This window comes from Monodelphis domestica, chromosome 5 (genome assembly GCF_027887165.1).
Source record: "Monodelphis domestica isolate mMonDom1 chromosome 5, mMonDom1.pri, whole genome shotgun sequence".
NCBI lineage: Eukaryota > Metazoa > Chordata > Mammalia > Didelphimorphia > Didelphidae > Monodelphis > Monodelphis domestica.
Window position 1 is genome coordinate 307,236,555 of NC_077231.1, and position 14,815 is coordinate 307,251,369.

Here is a 14,815-nt window from a genome sequence, read left to right on the forward strand (position 1 = left end):
GGTCAAATGTGCTATAAGGTTGCTTTGTAAATCTATGTAAATACCAGCCATATCATTTGATCTTCAGAGGTGAGTTCAAATTCTATACCAGAGCCATTTGATATTTGTTAAACTCCTACTCAGAACGAGACTGGGGATTTAAAAAAGTCAAAAAAAAAGCACCATAGAAAATGAGGTCAGGGTACCTGGGTTCAAATTCTGACTTCAGGCAAATCCTTTAGCCATCCTGGCCTCAGTGTTTTCATCTGTACAACGAGGGGTGCTAGATTAGATGACCTTGCAGGTTTCCTATAGCACTAAATCTGTGATCCTATGAAACACGGTCTGCCCTCCGGTCGCTTACATTCTTTGAGTATTTGTAAAGATTGGGAATTTGACAATTCTAATTAATTCATTTCTATTCTCTAGTATAAGCAGAATTTCTCTCTTCCCTTTATTGCAAATTTTATTGCCTGGAAAGTTGAGAACTAGGACCCGTACTCAGCCCAAATGGGGAAGTGGTGCTCTCTCTCTCCTGGTTGAAGCTCCTTATTTTAGAGGCTTCCTATGCTCTTATGACTGTCAATATGAAATAATATGGCAGTCACTAAGGGTCAGGAATACCCCGCCAAGGCAAATCTTACAAATTAACCAACTTCCCTATTCTTGTAAATTCCAAGAATCTACATTAATATCATAAATATTTCAACCTCATAAATATGTATTTTGATTAGTACTAGAGAGGCCAAAGATTCCATTTACAGGCAATTGCTAATCGTTAATAAACTGAACATGCTAGAAATTCTGTCTCTCTAGGTCATCATTGATTTTCTTTTTCTTTCTTTCTTTTTTAAACCCTTACCTTCCATTTTAGTATTGATTCCAAAGCAAAAGAGTGTGAATGGCTAGGCAATGGGGGTTAAGTGACTTGCCCAGGGTCACAAAGCTAGAAAGAATCTAAGGCCAAATTTGAACCTTAGACCTCCTATCTTTAGGCTTGGCACTCTAAACACTAAGCTACTTCACTGTCCCTCATCAGTGTTTTTCAGATGTGATGAGATCAATTTAGCTAAGGTGCTGTGTATTTGGGAAACCTTGATATGCTTTAGAAATGAGGTATTCTAAGACTAATTGCTTCTTTCTTCCATACTTAGATACCTGATTTCACTGATGTGGGCATTCCTTATAAACATTTTAATAATAATAATAATAATAATATTACCTGTAGGAATCTCACAAGAGGGATTAGAAGTTTTCCAAGTATTCTGCTTGGGGTGACAGTCTCAGATTTGCAGAGCATAGTACTCTGAAGACAGAAAGTGAAGAGTTCAGAAGCCTTTTAATGAGGGTGAAAAAAGAGAATGTAAAAGCTGATGTGAAGCTTAACATCAAAAACCCTAAGATCATGGTAATTGGTCCCATCACTTTCTGGCACAAAGAGGGAGGAGAAATGGAAGCAGAGTCAGATTCTATATTCTTGGGCTCAAAGACCACTGCAGATGATGACTGCCATCATGACATTAAAAGATGTGGAAAGCTATGACGAAACCAGGCAGCATACTAAAGAGCAGAGACATCACCTGGCTGACAAAGATCTGCCTAATCAAAGCTATGGAGTGATGTATGACTATAAGGAAAGGTAAAAACTGCAGAATCAAGGCTTTACAAACTTGATGCTGAAGAAGACTTTTGAGAGTCCCTTGGACAGCAAAGAGATCAAATCAGTTAATACTTATAGAATTTACTTAATAATTAATACTTAATGTTAATACTTAAAGAAATTAATTCAGACTTTTCATTGGAAGTTCAAATACTGAAGATGAAGTTTAAATACTTTGATCACATAATGAGAAGATGGACTTCCCTGGAAAAGATACTGATGTTGGGAAAGATGAAAGGTAAAATGAGGAAAGGATGGTAGAGGACAAAATAGATAATGTCATAGAAGCAAAGGATGTGAACTTGGACTTCAAGCGATAGAAGGGGATAGAAAGACTATGCTATGGTCCATTAGGCTACCAAGAGTTGGACACAGTTGAACAACCACTTGGCTTCAAGGAGGAGCAACTAGGTGGCTCAGTGGATAAAACAATGGGTTTGGAGTTGGGAAGACCTCAGTTCAAATTCAGTCTCACTTACTGTGTGACCCTGGGCAAGTCACTTAACCCCAACTGGTAGCCCTTATCACTCTTCTGCTTTGGACCCAATACTTAATATCGATTCTAAGACAGAAGGTGAGGGTTAAAAAAAGAAAAAGAGTCATGCTGTGGTGAGCAGCAGGCTCTGAGCACTCAAATGAGTGCCCCCCCCCCCAGATGTTGTGTTCCAGGCAAGTTTCACAAGGACAGAGAGAAAGGACTTTGAGGCTGTTTCCACTATTTGGTTCTGATTTACCACATCTCCTGACTCACAGTCCACACCCCTGACACCATCCATCCATCCATCCACTGGGAAATGCTGGTTTCAGTGGCAGGCCAGGAATTAAAAGAGGATTTACTAACCGAGCTGGCAGATTTCCTGTTATGCTAGGTGGTGTCCCAGAGAGAAAGATGAATGCTCTTTTCTTCTCTTAACTGCTTTAGGATGGGGAGAAGTCAATCTCCCCGGCAAGCCTTTGACACTGGGAGGCTCCAGGTGAGGCGATTGCTTTTCCGGATTTCATCTGGAGAAACCAGCTCCTAATTGGGCAAGGGGGAAGAAGCCAGCTGCTGCTTTCAGGATTATTTAACTGCTCATCTACATTCAAAAAGGCGCCTTCCTTTAATTACAGTAAACTGCTGATTGCAACAGCAGTTGCCCTGGCCTCTCAGTGATGCAGATTGGGAAGAAACAACAAAGAAACTGGTTGTGAAATGCTGACTGCCTGGAGGGTCCTGCCTGTGCGCTGTCTTGTCTGAAGAGATGCCTGAGACAAGGGCCAGGCAGAAAACGGGGGTCTGCCTTCCCATTGTCCTCCCAGAACTGCCATTTCTGCCCTTTGTCCACAGATGAGGCAGGTTCTGTCAGACTCTGTGGAGGCAGCGATGAGTAAGATGAGCCATTCATCTGAAAGGACGACAAGGCTCTCTAGGATCTGGTTAATTGTAGATCAATGCCAGCTGATATTTACAGATACTTGGGGTGGGCAAAGCGCTTCATTGGAATCTCATCTATTTTCTATCATAGAATATTATTATCCCATTTTGCAGATGAGAAACTGAGATATAGCCAATTTATCCATAGTCACACAGGATACTCCAGAGACCAGGTCTGAGCCAAGATGGCTTCAGGTCCAGCATTCTTTCCTGGGAATATTACCATTACAATTAACTTGAAAAAAACTCTAGCTTTCCCCTAACCAAATATATATGGAGGGGGCATTGGATTGAGAACCAGGTCTAAAGACCAGAAGTCCTGGGTACAAATGTGACCTCAGAAGCTCCCTAAGCTGTGTGACCCTGGGCAAGTCACTTAACCTCCATTGCCTAGCCCTTACCTTTGTTACTAGAGCAGAAAGGTAAAGATTTAGAAATAAGAAAATGTTTTTTCATGTTTGTAATGGATAAAAGATTCCTTTTTGTGGTAGCTCACAGAGGCAACATGGGCAGAGTAGTAAAGTGCCCAGTTCCAAATTCAGGAGATTAGAGATGCCAGGCCAGCTCAATTTCTAAGTGGGGGAGATTGGGCAATTCGTTTCAACTCCTTTCCTCATCTGTAGATGCTCCCGGAACCATTCTCTAGAGATAGGTGAAGCCCTGGAGCTTTGGGACAGAGCTAGATTTAGGATTAGCCAATCGGGGCTCAGACCCAGGCTGGGCTTTTCATCCTTAACTCTCCATATAGCCACACTTTGGGCTGGTACTCACCTCTACCTTATAGAGTCCTTCTCTTCCTTCAAGACTCGTCTTCTATAAGAAGCCTTGTCTGACCCTCTCTAGCTTAGATGTATCCTGCATCCACAGATCTCCCTCCAAAGAATATAAACTTAAAAAAAATTATTAAGAAAAACCTCTTCCATTCTGTCTTAGAACCAATACTGTGTATGGGCAAAAGAGCAGTAAGGACTAGGAATGGGGGTTGTCACACAGTTAGGAAGGGTCTAAGGGCAGATTTGAACCCCTGACTTCCTATCTCTAGGGCTGGCCTCAATCCACTGAGCCACCTAACTTCCCCCAGAACATACACTTAACTAGTGACATGCCCAACACTCCCTCCCACATACCCCTTGATTTCGAAGGTCTCCCCAGCAGATTGTAGCCCAATTCCATTACAGAGTCAACGTTTACTGTTTACCAGGCATGGTGGATACAAAAACAGCAGACTTGGAGACAGAAGGGAGAAGGTGAGGGACAGGCAGCAAAGCTTGGAGAAGGCCAAGAAGCCGCAGGGCAGGGACAGGATTGGAGGAGATCAAGTGAGAGCTCACCATTCAGACCTTCTCTCTCAGTCTGCAGAAAGGCAGCTCAGGGAAGATGAGACCTTGGAGAGCGCCAGGCATCCTCAGAGCCCCATTGAGTGTATTCCCCCTGCTTCACAAGTAAGGAGCTGGACATGGGGGTCCCTGTCCATGGAAGAATGTGGAGCTGAAAAGGCACAAACCTTGAACCCTGGCAAGGTCTAGATTGCCCAGACTGGAGCTGCAGAGGAAGCCAGCGCTGAGCCCGCAGTGCTCTGATCTGCCTTAGGAAGGTTAGCAAGTTCCTGCATTGGGGACAAACACTTCTGTTCTAGAGCAGGTATCTGATCCTGAACACTATCAACGTGGAATCTGGAAGTCCCCAAACTTGTAGCTTGGAGGGATTTGGTGATCCCCAGTTTATTGAGTTGGGAGGTAGAAACCCCAGGTTTGACCTGGTCACGGGAGAGTTTTCCCCCTGAGGGAAGGTCCTACTTCCCAGGTCTCAGGCTAACAATAGACATCCTGGTAGTTTGGGTGGCAATAGCTAATCTCATCAGAGGTGAAGTATCTCTGGTGCCAAGGGTTTCTCGCCTTGGGCTAAAGTCCTCTACCTAAGTGGTCCAACCCTGGGCTAGGTTTTTCCCTTTTGCATCCTTTGAAAAGCATCAGCCCCTCACTGTTCTTCCTGTCTGGAACTCCTCATTTTCCTTTCTTACCATTGTAAAGTCAATCAACTGTCCCTCTCACCGTAAGCCCCCAGGTCACCTAGAAAGATACTTAAGCTCCCCAACTTTAAAGGCTCCTTGGAAGTGTCCAATCTAGCATGGTTGGCTTTCTCAGGGGTCAATGTCCAGAGCGGCCAGAGTTCAATCCTCGGACTCTGTGCAGTCATGTGTGCCCAGGCCTTCTATTGCACTGAACCCCCTTTTCCTTTAGTTAAAGAGTGATTTTGACTATTTAATAGTTCTGCGTTTTTTCACAGTCCATGACACCTTTCACTGTGTCCTAGAACTCCCAGACTAAAAGTGTGTCTAGGAGAAAGAAAGTGGGATTGCTTGAGGATGGACAAGTAAGTCTATTCCACTGTTTGGGAGGCCAACTCCATTAATCCAGGTTTTATGAGATAGAGTCCATTGAAGAGAAGATGCTCTATGATAGGGGCTCAGAGCTCTTCTAACTGATGTTTTTTCCAGCTCTCTCTAATCTGAGGAGCTTGAGCTGAGAGATAAAAGACCATGTGCTCTCCAAGACTGGAAAGGAGCTTGGTATTTCCCCAGTACTTTCTACCTCCTTAGAGCAGTGCAGGGAGTGGGATTTCCTTAAGATTCCCTTTCATGTAACTAGATTGGTTCGTAGATAGTAGTACTGTCACCTGCTCCTTGTTGTCTCTGGGCTTCAGTTTCCTCATCTATAAAGTGAGTGGGATAGACTAGCCCTTTTCCATCCTTCCAGCCCTCAATCTCTGATTAGGAGACAAAGAATTTGGCAAATGTCTCTTAGATAAGTTATCTCTAGGACCAGGAGCCTAGCAGGATACTGCTAAACCCCAGAGAATGAGCCTAGGTACTGCAATGATCCAAGAGAACAAAACCCAATAATGAAAAGGCATCATTACACCCCCCCCCCCTGCCCCGGGGTCTTAGTTCCCATATTTGGGATGTGGTAGGGGTGGGAGGGATAGAAGAGGGTCTCTGAGGTCCTTTCTAATCTAGGTCTGTGCCTTCCACTGAGAAACATTCTATTACCACCTTGGTATAGGAGCACCTTCCCCTAGGGAATTCCAGAAGATGTCCAAGTTCTCCATCCCACTGTTTCCTGAGAAATAATCTGAAAAATGGTTGTTTATTTTTAAAAGGTGATTCAACAAAAGGGTTATGAAATATTAAGACTTAATGAGAAAAAGTTTGTATGAAGTATAGAATTATTCTGGTTAATTGTCACCATGAAAGAGTAGCCAGTTTTTTAAACCAATCACCCTCAAAACTTTGAAAACACATTGAGTCCTTAAAGGTATAAGTGACCCTGAGGACTGCCTCATACTTTGAATTAGGTAGATTTATACTTTTTAAACATCTAAAAGTTAATATTGGTTATGACTTTTCATTATTCTAAATGTTTACCAATCCAAACCAAACAAGCATTTCATATCTAAAGAAAAAGATGGTACACAGAATCACAAATCTCTCTTTGACTTTTCTTCATTTCTACATAATTGATCCAGTCCACCCTCACCACCTCACATAGGATATCATCATGGAGATCAACATGATCATATAAAATAATTAATTATAATATGTATATAAATAAATATATAATATATAAAATAAAAACAAAAATAATTAATTAATTTAAAATTTATATTTTACCTTTTTGCTCACTTTCTGGAGGTAACATTCTCTGTTTATTCTTCAAGTATAGCTGTGTATAATGAACTCCTGGTTCTACTCATTTCACTGTTCATTCTCTCATAATTCTTTCCAGGTTTTAAAAAAATCAGAACAATTTGCCCAGCCATTCCCCAATAGATGGACATCCCCTCCATTTTCAATTCTTTGCCATTATTTTTACAGTTTGGGTGAGTCAGGTAGGAGAGAGAGAAAAGATGTCACCTGCTCCCAGCATTCAGAGAGAGAACAACTCCACTCCCAGAGAGAATCTGCCCACTCCCTCAGATTAACTGCCACATAAAAACTGTTATACCTCCCCCATACACTGTCAACATTTGAAACTGACTCTCTTGTCTCAGATCTGTTTCAAACCCCAATTCTTTCTCAAGCTAGCTTCTCCACTTCCTACTTCTAAACTAATGTAAAAGTACTTATTTCTAATATCATCCTTATAGAAGAGAGCTGCTATCAATATTTTGGAGCATATAGGTTCCTTTCCTCTTTCCTTGATCTTCTTGGGAAACAAACCCAGCAATGGTATTGTTGTCTCTGAGGGTAAACACAATTCTGAATTGCTGTCCTAAATGGTTGGATCCATTCACAGCTGGACCAACATGACTTTAATAAAGAGATTATTCATATGGAAAGATTTTGGCATTTTCCCAGGTTTTAGTCTATCATAAGAAGATTCCATAAAGCACCTGGACAGGTGAGCATCCAAGAGGGAGAAAATGGAATACATGGGATGAGGCTTGGCAAACCTATTACCAGGAATGGAATCCTCTCATGCTCTACATGGGAGACATAACTGCTAAGACACTGAGTTTCTAGTTTGCTGACATCATTAGTCTGGGCATGGTAGAATGCAGGAGATGATAAATGAACTAAGATATTTGAAGCTCTCTCTGACTTGATATGGTTCATACATCCTATATCGGTAAAGCCCATCCAGGCAATCTCCTCCTTGATGGAGGGTCTGGAGTCTGGACCAGAAGGAAGGTCAAAACACTAGATCAAGGCGCATTCTCAGCTCATGCCTATATCTAGGAAGCTGGCTGTTTTTTCCTGCAGGTACCAGGCCATTGATAAGATGACAGGCTGCCATAATCAATGCCCCTTTTGCTCCTTTTTCCACAGTGGCACAGGTTGTAGCCTGTCATAGCAGGCATCTCATGTTCTAGTCTGGTCCCCAATAAACCAGGCATATTGAATGATTGGTTTTCACCTTCTCTAGGTGTCTAGTTAGCAGACATATAGACTCCCATTTCATTTCTGGCCCTTGTGCCTTTTCATGGTTATGGATGCCCTCCCCTGGCTTCCTTCGAAGCTCAGAGCATACATACATCACCTCCCACGAGGGACATTTCCTGATCACCACAGGTTTTTCCCTAATAAAACAAACTTTCAGAATGTAGAGGTGGATTTGCATTCTTACCATTGCTATATCCAACTAGGTGTAGTCACAGGGAAACTATGAAAATAACCTGCCCTAGCCAGGCAGGAGAAATCCTACACCCTTTCTTTCTCCCTTCTTCTTAATTTCTTTCCACTATATTAATTAAAATTACCATAAATTTCCAGCTGACTGGGGTATTTTATTTGGGATATCCCATGGTGACCAATAATTTAGTTTAGGTCACAATGCTAAAATTATCCTTTACAGTACATACATATATACACATGCTTATAAATATGCCTCAACTACTTTACTACTACTTGATTTTTATCCTTTGTCAGAAATGTTTACGTTTGAGGCTTCTAGAAGATAAAGTTTGGAGAGTAAAAGAGGAAGGAATCAGCCTGAATTCCAAGAGGGCTCAGCCAAGATGCCTGAACCTGAATTAGCTCAAGGGCAAACTCATCGCCAAAACCCAGACAAATAGCTGCCACCACGCCAACATGTCAGAATGCTTAGCACACTGCCAGCCAGAGCCACCTCTCGGGGGAAAGAGCCCAATGAGAGGAAGCCCCACGAAAAAACCTAGATGATTGTACCTCACTTTTCTGCATCTCCTCTGCACCAATCATAGCCTAAGCTTGTTTAGGACAGCCCAGGGGTCTGTCAGCTGTTTCTGAGTTGTCAATTTCTCTATCAAAGGCCACCCTCCTAAAACTCAGTATGGTTACAGACATTCCCGATTTTGTTAGACAAAGTAGGTAGAGTAATGCAAAGTTCCCAAGACATCCCTGATTTTGTTAGAATAAGCATCTTCATTGTTACAAATCAGGAGATAGCTAAATCCAATCTTCACAGTACATAGACATATACACATGTGTATGTGTGCATATATATCTATTTGGGAAGAGACAGAGGTAGAAACAGACAGAAGCATCAAAGAAACTATAACAAATTGTGTGGAGTTGTACAAAAATCGGTAGAATGAAGGCATATACATTGAGTCTAATTTGAGACCAAAAAAAATGCTAATCATACATTTGTTAGTTTCTGTTCACCTATGTGATCTCCTATGTAAAATAATATAGGTTTTAGGTGAGAATTATTCCTTAATTTATATATTTGCAGATCTTTGATGCGAACATTAATAATTTAAGACCTTTTCATAAAAGCAGAAATTGAACTCACTTCCTCTCATACAGAACCAAATTGGGATGGTTGGCAAAATTTGGCCTGGACTCTTGTTTGCCAAATCTTTAGCAGAGGAGATATGGAGTTATGAGATTATCAGAGACAAGATTATCTAGTCAGGATATCTTGGCTGGTTTTCTTGGCAACCAGTTTTTCTCATCAGAAACCAGGGGCCTCTCTAGCCCTTGAATTTCACATTCTACTTCATTACAATTAAATCTTACCCAGTGATGTCAATTGTTTTCTATTTTTTGATATCTAAAGCTTACATGTGTAATTTTTCCCCGTAGTCCTTAAGAGTTCAGTTTCTAATCACACAAAATATGTCAATAATGAGAGGTTCATAAAGATTCCTTTGCCACAACTCCAACTCAGTCCAGGTTAAAGTTCTACTAAAAGGATTACTCCTTAAGGGACCAGCAGAAGTTATACGATGCAATAGGGGGCCAGGAGAAACTCTGGAGCCAGGAAAACAGATGCACAAATAGAAGCTGCTACTATACCAAAGGGTCAGAACCCAGAAAGAAAGGCTATTCGGACCATTTGGGCAAGAAGAGCATTGGCACAGATGCTGAATTCTTGAGATCTTTCTACTCTCTCATTCCATGGCAATCCTGCATATCCTTTGGGCTTCTTTGTAGAACTGGAAACCTTCCCTTCTGGAAATGGAAAGGTTTTTTTCTTCTTTTAAAGAAATATAATTTGTTTCCCTTTAAAAAACAATGTTGGGGGCAGCTGGGTAGCTCAGTGGATTGCGAACCAGCTCTAGAGATGGGAGGTCCTAGGTTCAAATCTGGCCTCTGACACTTCCCAGCTGTGTGACCCTGGACAAGTCACTTGACCCCCATTGCCTAGCCCTTTCCACTCTTCTGCCTTGGAGCCAATACACAGTATTGACTCCAAGATGGAAAGTAAGGGTTTAAAAACAAAAAAAACAAAACCAATGTTAACCTCAAAACTTTGCTAGTTAGCCTACTTGTTGAAGAAGGCAGTTGAGAGGAAATTGAGAAGGAACTGATTGGCAAAATAATTCAGTGTTAGAATTTGGTCTCAAAAGGAAGGAGGCCCTAAAAGTTGCAGAAGGGAAGAAAAGGTTCCTGTGCACTGAGCCAAGGCTTGCTGACCACCTATTAAAATATGGTCAAAGGAATTCTTCTTCTGCCTTGACTTCATGGTCTCTCAGGTTCCTTTCAGCACTAGAAAGGATCATGCTTTTAAATCACCCAGACAAGAAAGGATCTCCTTATGTAGCAGCCAAAATCAATAAAGCTAAAGATTTATTAGAAAGTCAAACTAAGAAATAAAATTAACACACTGATCATTTTAGGTTATTAAACATTTATTCCAATGGCCATCACAATTAATCTTTTTTATTTTTTAAAATTTTATTTAATTGATTAAGAAATTTTTTCCATGGTTACATGATTCATGTTCTTTCCCTCCTCTCCTCCCCCCCTCCAGTAGCCCACATGCAATTCCACTGGGTTTTACATTTGTCATTGATCAAGACCTATTTCCATATTATTGACATTTGCAATAGGGTGATCGTTTCGAGTCTACGTCCCCAGTCCTATCCCCACTGAACCATGTGATAAAGCAGTTGTTTTTCTTCTGTGTTTCTGCTCCCACGGTTCTCTCTGATGTGATTAGCATCTTTCTCCCAAGTCCCTCAGAATTGTCCTGGATCATTGCATTGCTGCTAGTAGAGAAGTCCATTACACATATCCACATAATTGACCATATCAACAAGCAAACCAACAAGAACCACATGATTATCTCAATAGACACAGAAAAAGCCTTTGATAAAATACAACACTCATTCCTATTAAAAACACTAGAAAGCATAGGAATAGAAGGGTCGTTCCTAAAAATAATAAACAGTATATATCTAAAACCATCAGCTAATATCATCTGCAATGGGGAAAAACTAGAAGCCTTCCCAATAAGATCAGGAGTGAAACAAGGATGCCCATTATCACCTCTACTATTTGACATTGTATTAGAAACACTAGCAGTAGCAACTAGAGAAGAAAAAGAAATTGAAGGTATCAAAATAGGCAATGAGGAGACCAAGCTCTCTCTCTTTGCAGATGATATGATGGTCTACTTAAAGAATCCTAGAGATTCAACCAAAAAGCTAATTGAAATAATCAACAACTTTAGCAAAGTTGCAGGATACAAAATAAATCCACATAAGTCATCAGCATTTCTATATATCTCCAACACAGCTCAGCAGCAAAAACTAGAAAGAGAAATCCCATTCAAAATCACCTTAGACAAAATAAAATACCTAGGAATCTACCTCCAGAGACAAACACAGGAACTATATGAACATAACTACAAAACACTCTCCACACAACTAAAACTAGACTTGAGCAATTGGAAAAACATTAACTGCTCATGGATAGGACGAGCCAATATAATAAAAATGACCATCCTACCCAAACTTATTTATCTATTTAGTGCCATACCCATTGAACTCCCAAAAAATTTCTTTACTGATTTAGAAAAAACCATAACAAAGTTCATTTGGAATAACAAAAGATCAAGGATATCCAGGGAAATAATGAAAAAAAAACACATATGATGGGGGCCTTGCAGTCCCAGACCTTAAACTATATTACAAAGCACGGGTCATCAAAACAATTTGGTACTGGCTAAGAGACAGAAAGGAGGATCAGTGGAATAGACTGGGGGAAAGCGACCTCAGCAAGATAGTATACGATAAACCCAAAGATCCCAGCTTTTGGGACAAAAATCCACTATTCGATAAAAACTGCTGGGAAAATTGGAAGACAGTGTGGGAGAGACTAGGAATAGATCAACACCTCACACCCTACACCAAGATAAATTCAAAATGGGTGAAAGACTTAAACATAAAGAAGGAAACCATAAGTAAATTGGGTAAACACAGAATAGTATACATGTCAGACCTTTGGGAGGGGAAAGACTTTAAAACCAAGCAAGACATAGAAAGAATCACAAAATGTAAAATAAATAATTTTGACTACATCAAATTAAAAAGCTTTTGTACAAACAAAACCAATGTAACTAAAATCAGAAGGAAAACAAATTGGGGAAAAATCTTCATAGAAACCTCTGACAAAGGTTTAATTACTCAAATTTATAAAGAGCTAAATCAATTGTACAAAAAACCAAGTCATTCTCCAATTGATAAATGGGCAAGGGACATGGATAGGCAGTTTTCAGATAAAGAAATCAAAACTATTAACAAGCACATGAAGAAGTGTTCTAAATCTCTCATAATCAGAGAGATGCAAATCAAAACAACTCTGAGGTATCACCTCACACCCAGCAGATTGGCTAACATGAGAGCAAAGGAAAGTAATGAATGCTGGAGGGGATGTGGCAAAGTAGGGATACTAAATCATTGCTGGTGGAGTTGTGAATTGATCCAACCATTCTGGAGGGCAATTTGGAACTATGCCCAAAGGGCACTAAAAGACTGTCTGCCCTTTGATCCAGCCATAGCACTGCTGGGTTTATACCCCAAAGAGATAAGGAAAAAGTCTTGTACAAAAATATTCATAGCTGCGCTCTTTGTGGCCAAAAATTGGAAAACGAGGGGATGCCCATCAATTGGGGAATGGCTGAACAAACTGTGGTATATGTTGGTGATGGAATACTATTGTGCTCAAAGGAATAATAAAGTGGAGAAGTTCCATGGAGACTGGAACAACCTCCAGGAAGTGATGCAGAGCAAAAGGAGCAGAACCAGGAGAACATTGTACACAGAGACTAATACACTGTGGTACAATCGAAGGTAATGGACTTCTCCACTAGTGGCGGTGTAATGTCCCTGAACAATCTGCAGGGATCTAGGAGGAAAAACACTATGCATAAGCAGAGGACAAACTGTGGGAGTAGAAACACCGAGGAAAAGCAACTGCTTGACTACAGCGGTTGAGGGGACATGACAGAGGAGAGACTCTAAACGAACACTCTAATGCAAATATTAACAACACGGCAATGGGTTTGAATCAAGAACACATGTGATACCCAGTGGAATCATGCGTCGGCTATGGGGGGTGGGGGAGGAAAAGAAAATGATCTTTGTCTTTAATGAATAATGCTTGGAAATGATCAAATATTATAAAATTAAAAAAAAAAAGAAGCAGCTCTGGCAACAAAAAAAAATCACAGGTGTATGTTCTAGGTTCATCGTGAGCATGGACATACGGTGTGTCTTGGCTCTCAAGCTCTACCTCACCCATAGCTCCATCCATTAAAATAAATTCCCTTGTAATGATCTCTACCATTTCTAGAACCTGTCTAGGATCAGCACTAGCATGAATACACAAGAGACCTGTATCTTCATAAGTGGGGATAGGAGGTTGCATTCTATATCCAATGATGCCTGTTGAGTTAAGAGTCTGGTGAACATGCTTTTTCCTGGTCCACCAGCTGAAAAAGAACCTCCTCCTCCCATCATCACAAGCAAAGGGGATGAAATCTTCCTCCAAAAAAGAGCAGCTCTCCAGTCCTCTCATGACATGTGAGTTCAGGAAGTGATGTGGGCCCCAGACTCCCATCCGACATGTTTCCTTCTACCTTGATAATCCCTCCGGCATCCTGTGCAATAAATCTGTCAACATCCTTGGCCTGGCCACCACTCCAAACTGGATCTGTTCCAAGGAATATTTGCTGGCACCCTCCGCCAATTGCTCATGTTCTAGCCCTCCACCAGCCAGTACCATGTGGTCAGGGGTGTAGTAGTTTCTCAGGTATGAATGGATCAATTTTGGGAATATTTTCTGCTGGACAAAAACAATGCAAGCCCCGTATTTTCCCTGTATGTGGCTTCATGAATCATTTCTGTGAGTAGCAGCTCTGGATCGGGCCTCATATTTAGGTCCTTTAATTTAAACGGGGCAGCCCTTCGAGTCATTTCAATTTCTTCATCTTGATGTCTGGCAATCACAAATGCCCCCATGCTTTTCCAAGGTAAGAGAATTCCATCTTTGCTAACAAATCTGGCTGTAGACCAAAATGCCAGTTTTCCCAAAAAGTGAGTGATTCTACTACTATATTTTGCTTCATGTCGCAATCCTGAATAATTAGAATGTCTACTGTACAAAATTGTCCAGATTTAGGTTGAAAGGCCACACGAAGTCCATTCTCCAGAGCTGAGACTTTGGTTTAAAATTTTTCCTGTCCATCAACTGTTGCAAAAACAGGTTTGGGCACTCCAGGTAGAGGAGAAGAAAGAGGAATGTTGTGGTACGCATTGCTACTACTAAACCCTCTGTATGAGGTCAACCCAAACCTCAAAGGAGAGCAGTATCAGATCCTTCATCCCTGCAACACAACTCTTCCAGCAGCTTTCTGATCATTTTAAATTATATTTATAAATATATATTATTACATATGTATTAAATATATGTATATTTTAAAATATATATCAATTACTTTATGTATAGGAGACCTAATGTTTTATAATAAATAACTCTTTTTTTAAACCCT

General features: G+C 40.8%; 1 pseudogene; it reads right to left on the reverse strand.

The window, feature by feature from the left end:
* LOC130454744 (mitochondrial-processing peptidase subunit alpha-like) overlaps positions 1-14,595 on the reverse strand; it is a 42,585-nt pseudogene extending 27,990 nt beyond the window's left edge.
* Positions 14,596-14,815: the final 220 nt, after the last annotated feature.